Source organism: Elephantulus edwardii, unplaced genomic scaffold (genome assembly GCF_000299155.1).
Source record: "Elephantulus edwardii isolate Elephantulus edwardi_28Jun2011 unplaced genomic scaffold, EleEdw1.0 scaffold00208, whole genome shotgun sequence".
NCBI lineage: Eukaryota > Metazoa > Chordata > Mammalia > Macroscelidea > Macroscelididae > Elephantulus > Elephantulus edwardii.
In genome coordinates this window covers 1,542,496-1,552,769 of record NW_006399958.1, presented here as the reverse complement: position 1 = coordinate 1,552,769, position 10,274 = coordinate 1,542,496, and the positions used below count along the sequence as shown (strand labels likewise).

The window sequence follows — 10,274 nt, the reverse complement described above, 5'->3', positions numbered from 1 at the left end:
CGCTATGAGTCGCAAACAACTCGATGGCACATAACAACAACAACCTTTCCCAGCATAACGGGGTTGGGTTTTTTTTTCCTAAACACTGGCCCCTCCTGACAGCCTGCCTGAAGTGTACAAGGCGGTGTTTCACCATCCTCGCCCCTGGTCACGGCTGGGTAAGCACTTATGGTCATGTTGTGAAAGAGGTGTCTAGCACTTTTTTTTGGCTGGGAACACACACGCAAAGTGTGTAGACTGCTAATGAGGGGATTCGCCAGTCTTGCCATCCTGTAGGGTTCACGTGGAGCTGGTTGTGAGGTGGAACGCAGGAATCGCGTTACCACCAAGAAAGAAGAGATAGAGAGTGTGTCCTTGAGGGTCAACGATTCCTTCAAGAGACAGGAGCAGACGGAGACTGACAGGCTGTAGCAGCAGCCGAGGTGGTGAGAATCAGAGACCAAAGTGGGACAGAGCTGAACTGAACTGCCCCACAGAGCCAGAGCAGGGCGCCTTCTTCATTCAGGCTCAGTGGCGGGCTGGGGCAGACATCATCCCTGCTCGGACTAAAAGAGCTTTGTGACACTGACAGCTGAAAGGCTGGAGGTCAGAGAGCCAGTGAACATGTCTGAAAGGTTAAAAAAAAATGTATCCTGTCTGTTCCTTACCTGAACTTGTAATCTGAGCTCTAGTGGTCTAGCGGTAAGAAGCTGCACTGCAATCCCCAAGGCACCCAGTTCAAATCCACCAGCTGCTCCATGGGAGAAAGATGACTCATCTCCTCCTGTGGGATTTACAGCCTCTGAAAACCCACCGGAGGGTCAGCTGTGGGTCGCTTCTGACTCAAAAGCACACAGTAACAATTCTCCTCCTAAGCTCCATATTCACGAGTGTAGTTTGCGAGTTCTGTGTGACCATTGCAACCATCACCAGACCCAGCAGTTGAGCAGTGAGAGCCCTGGGAGAGGCACCTGGTGTTAGAATTGACAGAGCGAGGTCACATCGGCCCTCATAGGAACTGGCTGTGTCTCACGGATGTTGCGGACGGAGACTGTTCTCCTTGTGTGGAGTTGGTGGAAATCAGATGACAGTTTCCTCATGCTGCCTACACTGTTTTCACAGTCACTGTTTTTATTTTCTGGAATAGTAAACAAATATGCTCAGATATATATATATACACACACACACACACACACACACACACACACACACACAAACATCCTTGACAAGACAGCCCACTTGGGGGGAGGGTGACATATATTAATACTTATGCTCAAGTGACATGCAGAACTCAGAGTTGTGAAAGGCTGTCTTCCAACTCAGCTTAACCCCAGCCTTCCACCTTGCTCCCCAGGCCAGCTTCACTCTCCCTTCCTTAAGCACCTTGTCCACCAAATCTCTGTTCCACCAACTTTACTGGGACCTTCTACCAGTTCCCAATGAGGAGGGGTCGGGTGGGCACTTCACCTGGCTGTGAAAATCCTGTCCCACTTTGGGAGACTGTGTTTAAGTCATGTGAGTTTTGAGGTGAACCATGTTGAGCAGTCAAGTCGATCTCTCTCCTGTGGTCTTGAAACATCCCTGTTTGTGCGGTTCTAGGAGTAAAAAGAGACGTTCTACATTCAAATACATTCTGTAGAAGCCCTTTCATTTAAGCTTTTAAAAAGACAAAGACAAAGTATTGCAGAGTGAGAGAAACAGTAGCATGATGAGGCTCCCTAATTCAGACCTGTACCTTTCATTTGTACCACTGGAGACAAAGAAAATCATAATCGGTTAAAAGAACTGGCAGTTAGAATCCGTCAGTAATTACGAGCAGAAATACAAAGGCAAGCCACAGACCATAACTGGGATCCAATCACAGATTAGAAAGGTCTGTACGATATGTGCTGGGGCTTCTACAACGTGATCATACGGCGATTAGAATATGACTTACGATCATGCCCCCAGCACCCCAACATTTATCTTAAATTAGCTAACCTGGTGGTTTTTGGTCAACTAGTAAGGACACACCAAGGCAGATTCCCTGATTCTTCCCATGCAAAACTACCAGTGACAAAATTACCCCTCACAGGGCCTGCCTGGAAGTTGTAATCTACTTTTAACTGAACTTTTCTTGGCGGCAGAACCACCTGGCTAGATTAATAGAAAGAAACCAATGTGTCTGAAAAGTATTGTTGAATCAAAAAGAGTGAGGGTACTCAACACAGTCCAACCTTCCACAAACCAGATGCTTCAGAATTCAGGCTATGGAGGGTCCAGTTCTATCTCGCTCTACCCCCAACTCCATGTGTGTGGAGGGGAGGGAGGTGTGGTTTTACACATCAGCTCACCAGTTCTAAGCATTGTGTCACCCTCTGCATGACGCCCTGTTATTGGGGCGGGAAGGACAGAGGGACAGGACTGGAGATGGACGGGCTGTGAGAGATAAAACTGGTAGGACAGCACCTAGGCACCTAGTGGCACGAGGAGGTGAACACTGGGCTGTCAGTGAGATACCAAACCTAGGGAAATAAGTCTAGAAGAGAGAAATAAGCTAGCATTCTATAAGCAAGGGCTTAAAAACATTGCGTAAGGAGTCCAGAGTCCAGAGCAGTGACTACAAAGATGGAAGGTCAGGTGGAGGAGGCAGCGCCGTGAGGCTGGCATTCCAGGGCGTATGGAAGAGATGGTGGTTGAGGATGGAGTTCAGGGTTAGATGAAGGTGAGCATTGACCGAAGGGTCAATGGAGGAGAACAGTGAGCAAGGACAGAGCTTACGGTCAGATGGAGGAGATGATACGTGTGGTTGAAGCTCAGGGTTGACTGAAGAGGGCAGTGCGTGTAGGTTTGAAAGAAAACCATCTCCCAGGGGATTATAGGATGGGCTGAGTCAGTGTTGGCTGATTTTGGGGAGATCCCAGAAAAAGGAGGCGTTTGGGCAGAAGATTGGTCTCCGTGAGGCCACGATGGATTTAAGGGCACGAGAGACAACAGTCTGAGGTCACTGTGTCATGGGAATACATTCCCACCCAATGACCACACAGGAGAGCCTGGGCTCTGTTTGAGTGTATGGTCTCGCGATGTCCCCTCTGTGACACGGGGGACTTAGAGTACTTACCCACACAGATTAGTAGGAAGCATAGAGCCGGCACCCAGAAAACCCTCGTTACCGTCTACCTTTCTATCAGCTCAGGGTGATCTTATAAACGTCAGGGTGGAACTGTGCTTGGTAGGGTTTTCATATCAATGCTTTGTTGGTTTGATTTGTTTTGTTTTTTCTTGTTGTGTGCCATCGAATCAGATCCAGCTGGTACAGGAGGAGACTGTCCCTCCTTCTCCAGCAGAGCATCTGGTGGATTCGAACTGCACGCCTTCAGTATTGCAACACAGGCCACCAGAGCTCCCTTTCTGTAGGGTTTTCAGTAACAGTGTTTGTAGATGTAGATCACCACTTCTGAGTGGCCTCAAACTGACAACTTTGCCATTAATGTCCAGGAATAGTAACCGTTTCACCACCCACGGCTTGCCCCTTACACGTTAGCTGCTGTCATTGTCATTATGTGCTGCCAAGTCAGAACTGTCTTATAGCGGACTCCCCAGTGGGGTTTCAGAAGCAGTAAATCACATGGCAGGAGTCTGCCCATCATTCTCCCATGTAGCTGCTTGTAGATTTGAACCCTGTGTCTCTGAGCACAACTCCTTTCACATATCCATTGCTCCCCACCCCCACCCCCAACTAGGTTCTTTGTTCTGCCGTGAAACAAGGAGGGAGGTGTCTCCAGGTGAAGAAGAAAGGGGTCAGCCCATGTTCACGCAGAAGAGACCAAGAATTAGGGTACTGGATTTCTCTCTTTCTCTGCCTCTTGTCAGTTGTGCGCCCTTGCCAGTAATGTCACCTCTCTCGGGCTCCAGGGAAATGATACTAACTCGCTTAGAGTGCTGTCAAATGAGATCATTCAAGGAGAGCCTGAAAGTGACATATGGCCAAGCTTCAGAAGCAGTGGATGGTCAGCTGCAGCTGTGATTCAGATGAGGTTCAACGATATCAAACAGGAGTTTCTGGTGCTGGGAGCAACCATGGTGGAGAGTCCGGGGGTGAAGCGGTGCCTGCAGCAGCTGGAGGCGGCCGCGGGAGGACTAGCCAGCGTGGAGCTAGCGGCCCAGAGGGCTGTGAAATGGCAAGCCATGGTGGGCGCTGTGAAGAGCCTGCAGGCGTTTGGCAAGGCCATCGAGGCCGAGCTGCGGTCCTCCAGGCGCTGGGAGCTTCCCACTGAGGGCGAGGAGATTACCCGGGAGGGCAGCCACGAGGCCCGGGGCTTCCACAGCAGCCCTCTGGAGGGCCTGGCACAAAGCGAGCTCATGTAAATGCCGAGCAGCAAAGTGGGCTTCAGCAAGGCCACGTCCAACAAGTGGATCTGCGTGGACAAGAGCACAGCGGATGGGCCTGGAGGGATCCGAGTGCTGGACATCGTGGAGGAGGAGGTGCCGAGGCCGCTCCGCCTGCTCCAGGGTGGGGAGGCTGAGAAGTTGGGCGAGAAACAGTGAGCTGAGGAAGAGGAAGCTCCTGTCTGAAGCGGTCCTGAAGACCTGCTGCGTGAGGAAGGGCAGTGCTTGCAGTACCAGCACCTCCAAGCAGGAGACAGCGCTGAGCCCCGAGACCATCTTCTGGGGCTCCTGGTGGGTCCAGCCCTTCAGGCCCTACAATTTCTCAGCACACAGCCTCCTCCTTGTGAGCGGCCACCTGCACCCCCCTGTTCAAGGTCCGCTCCCAGTTCCTGCAGATCGTTCTGGAGATGGTGCTCACCGAGATGCCCGCGTGTAACTGCATGGAGAGCTCCTTCGGGAACTTCAGTGCACTCTTCCAGCATGAGCAGTGCCCCGGGGGCTGGTGGGGGGGCAAGCAGCACAATGACACCTTCTCATGAGGTCCAGCCGAGACTCTGCAGCCCCCAGTGGATTATGTCCAGGAGGTCAAGTGGACTCACGCTCACGGTGGCTGCAGCTCACACGGCTACAAATACACCTGGAAGCTGGTCAAGGCCTGAAAAAACCTGCTACACACACACACACACAGAGAGAGAGCAAGTGCCCACACCCTGTACCGCCTCGCCCAGAAGCAGCCCTCTACCCCAGGTAAGGACGTCTCCATCCACTCTGTGTTCTAGAACGAGACCCTGGACTCCGATCACCTGGCCGAGCTCCACCAGGCCGAGTGTGTTGTGGCTGACCACGGCCTCACCTGGGCCACCTCACGGGCGTTCTCCGGGAGTCCTTCACCAAGCTGGGCATCACCCAGTGGCTCTTCAGACCGGCTTAGCACCCCTACACAGAGCCGAGCTTGGAGGCGTCCAGCTACCACCAAGGCCTGAAGAAGTGGGTGCAAGTTGGGAACTCCGGGACCTTTCACCCTGAGACGCTGCTGCCCAGGCAGCTCAGCTCCCCGAGAACGTGTCAGTCATTGTGTGGGACCTCTCCCTGGACCACACGCCGGTGGTCAAATACGGCATCAACAATATCCGAGAGCTGGTAGGCCACAGGGTGAACCTGCAGGGTGTACGGCAGCCCCATGTGCCACCTGAGTGCCAAGCCTGTGCCCACCTGGATGCAGGTGGCTTCTCGATGGCAGCCTCCAGCGTCGCGCACCTCCCGCAGGTCCCCACCCCCGCCCCGCTGCATCTCACAGCAGTGGTCCCTGTACATGGGGCCTCTGTGAGCTCAGGCCCCTCCATCCTTGTTTCTCCTCTTCCTCACCTGCCTTGGGATTCCAGGCAGGGGAACAGGCTGGGGCTGTTCTGTTCTCCTTTGATATTCTGTCCACCTACAAGGGTGAGACACCAGCTGGCTGCTGGCGCCTAAGATGGGAAGTTGTCCTCACTTGGTGCCTTGCCTTGACGTGCTGGCGGGAGTGGGGTGGGGGGTGGGGGTGTCCTGTCAGCTGTCCCCAGCTCAGCTTCCTGCTTGATGGAGGCAAAACCGTGTGGTGGATTCAGAAAACTATAGTGGAGTAGAAGGAACTGTCCTGTGATTGTCCTCACTGCACAAAGAGCAAGGTTTTGGGCCCAGACAGCCTCACCTGTGTTTGTGGGGATGTAAATTGCAGCTCACTCCTTCAGGGCAAAAAGTCTTTGGAAACACGGGCAAGGTCATGGCTAACACTTAGCAGAACTGCCAGTCAGCCACCGTCCCAAAGGCCCACACTGTTGTAGGAGACAGTTTCCACCTCCCTGCCCTCTGGAGGCTGGGCAGACAAGTATATAAATGTGGGAAGGGGACATAAAATGTGGAAGGTAAACAGAGAAAGGTCAGCAATTTAAAGAGTACAAGGGGAGAAGGTTAAAAAACATTAACAGAAACAAATATAACAGAAATGTTTGCAAAATGTGAAGACTGTAACTGGACAATGTGTAGAAATTGAATGGAAACCTAAATTGCTGTGTCAACCATCCAAAACAATAAAATATTATTAAAAACACCAAAACAAAGCATGAGTTTCTGCAGAGACAAGAAGTTCTAGAGGGTCTTCTAGCCCGAGACTCCGAATGGCTGACGGTCTTGGCTTCTAGAATGTCTGTCTCTAAGATCTGAGGTCCTAAAGTGTCTGTCTGGTGAGGGTTCCAGAATACCTGGAGATTGGTTCTAGAACGCCTGAAAATGTGACTGTCTTTTACATTTTCCATTCCAAAATATTTGAAGCCTCAGAGTAATAGAATTCTCTAGAGTTCATCACTTTAGGATATTCTAGAAATTTTGAGTCTGTAATCCTCTGGTGATTATGAACCTGGCATTCTAGAATCGCTGAGATTCTGTGGGTCTAGAATTCTTGACAGACACCTGGAAGCTCAGGTGCCATCCCTCTTCCCTCCAAATATCTGGTGAAATTGAGGATTAAGGGCCCCTAGACACTAACCTCTAAAACAGTTGGTCCTTGTCATACAACCTGTTCTTAGAAAGAGAACGAACGGCTTTCCAAACATGAAGAGGAATCCTGTTAATGACAAAACTCCACCCTTCTTTTTTGTGAATTGAAATAAGTTCCTCTTGTTCTCTCTCTCTCGTTTGTTAGACAAGCCAGGATGGAGGCTGAACAATTTCTCAGAAACCTCTCTGGTTTTGAGACATGAGAACCAGGTCTCAAATTCCCAAAGCTTTTGGCTCATTGATGATCTATCTGTACAACCTCTGGGATGCCGAATCCAGATTTCAAATGTCCTAGAATCCACACCCAAGCTTACAAGGTCTAGGACGGAATTCAGACTCCAGGTTTATATTCTAGACTTGAGACTCTCAACCTCAGAACCATGTAAGGCAGATCTCAGTTCCCCACGCTCGTCTCTTTCTCACTGCAGATTTATAACTCTAGACTTCACACTTCACCGAGAGCTCAGAGCCTAGATCCAGACTTTAGAATCCAGTCTCAAAACTCACAACCTATCATTCAGAATTCCACGTCCCAAGCTTCACACACGAGGTGTGAAGATTTGGGATGTCACAATCCAAAGATCTCAAGATCCCTATTCCAAAACACTAGATGCCAGTTTCCTAACCCCAACTCTGAACTCAAAGATCCAGGATCCACATTCAAGTCCTTAGACTCTAGAACTCAGGCTCCACAATCAACACTCCAGGCTTCAAGTCATGAATGCCAAAATCTAAGCTCCTGAATTCAGAAATCAAGATCCAGACCCCATACTCCAGTCCCAAGCAGCTTGATTTTAGAATCCAATTCTGACACACCATACCCCAAGTTCAAGATTGTAAATGTCAGGCTCCAGGCTGCTGGTGTTTTGACCAACTCTAATTCTCTGCTCTGCCCTGCTATTCCCTCCTTTATGAGGGACTGTCCCCTACCAGGAAATCCCCTCCTCATAGATTCAGACAAAATCCCCAACCTCATAAATGCCTATTAAGGCTGGGCCCCTGCCCCAGTAGCCACCACGGTGTCTTGGCCATTAGGCCAGTCTTTCTGTCACCTGCACACATACACCCCACCCCAGAGCCAGGTGGGGCTGGGAGCTTATACATTCAGGCATGTGGGTGCAGTCCCCTTTCACTTGGCGTCCATGCTATTTCCGATGCTCCTGGAGAAGGCACCGAGGAAGGTAAGATCTTCAACAGAGATGGGGTACGGTCCGAGGAAGATGGGCCCCGTCCTTGTGTTGAGGAGACACACATGATGGCCTGGTTTGGGGAACACAGCCCACCTCATTGTGGGGGCACATGGATAGCACTGGCCTGGATGGGGGACACGAGTCTCTCTAGTTTGAAGGACATGGGTCACCCTAGTCTTGGGGGAGGACATGAACCTGCCCTGGCCTGGTGAAGGCATAGAGTTAGAATCTGAGTTTCATTCTGGGACTGGGGAACAGCATCTATTCTGGTCTTTGGGGATGGGGAACCTGGCCTGGGGGGACACATACCTCCTTGGCCTCGGGAGCAGGACATGGGCCATGATGGACTGGGGAGCTGGGCAGAGAGCCACAAGGTGTTCTGGTCCAAGGCGGACACAAGCCACCCTGGTTTGAGGGGACGTGGGCTCCCCTCATCTCGGTAACTGGGGGAAGAGAGGACACGCACCTCTCTGGTCTAGGGCCAAGGGTAGGGATCCTCTTGGAGAGGGAATAGTGGCCTCCCTGAGAGCATGAAGTGCCAAAAGCAGCAGGAATGGCCGTGTGTAAGGTCCTAGATGACCCCGGGAGACACAGGAAGGAGTCACGCTGAGATGGGGGGCGGAAACTCGCTGGACAGAAGCACTTGTACCAGAGTCAGGAATGAGCTCAGGACTTCTCACGGGTTCAAGGTGAGACCACCTCCCACAGCCCCTAAGGTGCCAGGACACAGCAAGGACCCCACCTCAGCCCAGTCCTGAGTGAGGGAATATGGGTGAGAGGATGTCCCAGATAAAAGCATTCCAGGGCTCTGTCCTGTAAGGAAAGCAGGAGGAGGGGTGTCACAGAACCAGAAGAGATGGAGGCTGAGCCTCAAAGGACAAAAGGGAGTTGAGCCAATGAGGGGACGAGCGACTTCAGCTGAGGCCACCTGAGGGGGGTGCTGGGGAGCTCAGTCCTCAAGGAGGTCCCAGTCTGGAAGAGGCTGCCAAGAGCACCCCCAAGTGTTGGGGTCCAGACAGACATCTAAGAGGAAGCAGGCTAAGCAGGGGACCACACTCCTGGGAGGAGGGCCGGCTTGAGCAGAGGTGCAAAACTGCAGAAGGGAAAATGCGTGAACTGGCTCTGACTAGGAGGTCCCTGTGTGTGTGTGTGTGGGGGGGGGGGGAGGGTGCGACACAGCTTGCCTCAACTACTGAGCAAAAGGTCAGGGGTTCAAAGCTACCCAGCAGTACCCCAGAAAAAAAAGGCCCATGATCTGCTTCCAGAAGGGTCACGGTCCAAAAGAGTATGGTGAGTTCTCCTCTGTATTACCTGCAGTCATCTGAGTAAGAACTGACTTGATGGTTCTGGGTTTGGATTTGGATTTGGGGTTGGGAGTGCCTGCGGCTTTGTCTAGGAAGAGAAGCCCTGCCAGCTCTGTAGGTCAAGCATTGAGCTGCCAACTGAAAGATTGGCATTTCAAATCCAAGCACCAAGCTGAAGGAGACGAAGCGGTCTATCCGTCCTGATTCACAGCCTTGGAAGTGCTATGGGGCCGTTCTGCTCTGTCCCTCACAGCTACTAGGGGTCGATGGCAGTGGGTGAGGTTGGTGTCCCAGAAGATGGGGGTGTGTCTTGTCTGGTCCAAAGAAGAGGACAGTGAGAAGTCACTCATGTCCTTGAAAGTGGGGCTGAGGGGCTGAGATTTATCCTGGGGGTACTGTGGCCATGGGAGGGGTGGGGTGTGCTGGGACTGGGGGGCTGGAGGTGAGCCCAGCAATGTAGCCTGAACCGGACCTCGGGGACAGAGCAGATCCAGGGAGCAGAACGATGGTGCTGACGTCTGACAGTCTGCGGGGAGCCCTGGGGTTTGTCTCTGCATTTGCAAAGATAGGGGATCCTCATGAGTTTGGGGGTGTATTGACCAAAGTCTCCTGAGCAGGCGAGTGTGTGTCTAATGGGGTCCTGGCAGAATCCTGGTGAGATGAGGGGTCCCAGCCTCTCCTTCTCCCTGTCCCTCTCACCCAGAGAGCAGCTCCTCCCTGGTCCCCTGGGCCCTCCTCTACCCTGTGGCTTCTCCACCGTGCTCATGTCTGCCTGTGAGTGGGCAAAGGGGTAGAAGGGAGTCCCCTCTCCACATGCATGAGCCTTTGGTGGACCTCTCCCTTTCTCAGAGTCCACCGATGACCACTCCTCAGTCTCCCCCCACACTCCCCTGAGTCACCT

The 10,274-nt window shown here is 52.2% G+C and overlaps 1 pseudogene; it reads left to right on the top strand.

Moving 5' to 3' along the window:
- The first annotated feature begins 4,038 nt into the window (after positions 1–4,038).
- Positions 4,039–5,674, top strand: LOC102863988 (annotated as a pseudogene).
- The last annotated feature ends 4,600 nt before the right edge of the window (positions 5,675–10,274 follow it).